Source organism: Sinocyclocheilus grahami, unplaced genomic scaffold, assembly GCF_001515645.1.
Source record: "Sinocyclocheilus grahami isolate Dianchi unplaced genomic scaffold, SAMN03320097.WGS_v1.1 scaffold4.1, whole genome shotgun sequence".
Taxonomy (NCBI): Eukaryota; Metazoa; Chordata; class Actinopteri; order Cypriniformes; family Cyprinidae; genus Sinocyclocheilus; species Sinocyclocheilus grahami.
In genome coordinates this window covers 2,561,368-2,562,208 of record NW_015505183.1, presented here as the reverse complement: position 1 = coordinate 2,562,208, position 841 = coordinate 2,561,368, and the positions used below count along the sequence as shown (strand labels likewise).

The 841-nt window shown below is 31.3% G+C and overlaps 1 protein-coding gene across 1 annotated transcript in view; it reads left to right on the top strand.

Annotated features, from left to right (window-relative positions):
* LOC107583384 (glutamate receptor ionotropic, delta-1-like) overlaps positions 1-841 on the top strand; it is a 279,097-nt gene that overhangs the window by 274,830 nt on the left and 3,426 nt on the right. The gene's annotated exons all lie outside the window — the stretch shown is intronic.

Genomic DNA, 841 nt, shown 5'->3' with positions numbered 1-841 from the left:
AAAAAAAAAGCAGATCAAATCTTTGGTTATTTAAAAGGGTAGTTCACCTAAAAATGAAAAAGTCATAATTTATGTACCCTCATGTTGTTCCAAACCTGTATGACTTTATTTTTTCTGTGAAACATAATATATGATATTATTTATCTTAATTTGAATGTCATTAGGGGAAATGTTTATTTTATTACATTTTGACCTCTTAATTTTGAATCAAAATGTCCTAAATTACATTTCCAGTGAAACAACAGACTTCTCTCTGGTGATGAATGCCAGACTTCTTTGATCATTTAGTCCGCTTAAACGCCACCCTGCATGCTTGCATTTATCTGCCTTTGTTTTTGAGTGCATCATCCACATCTTGAAACCCTATCAACAACCAATGGTTTAAATTTTTCGTTTTCAATAATCTGTTACACTTAGATAGAGATCACAATATGGGAGAAACATTCTTCCTCTACTTCTGTTTTGTTGTGACTTTAAGCTGTTTTTGTCTTATATGAAAGTTAATGGGATCCAGCTTTTAAGCTCAAACCAGACATAAAAGTAGCATGAAATTAACCCATATGATCCAACCTCAAATGTTATGCCGTTTGTTTACAACCAGTGAAGATTGATGTTAGTTTTCTAAGATCAGAAAACATCTTATGTTAGTTTTATTTTGCCATATTTTTAAATAATTTCTCGCTTCTTTTATGTCCTTATTGGAACTTGAAAATTTTGGGACCCATTGGTTTTATAATGGCCACAAACAGTTAAAATGTTCTTCTAAATATCATCTTTTGTGTTCCACAGAAGAAAGGAATTCATATGAGTTTGGAATCACAGAAAACGTTCACAGAATTTT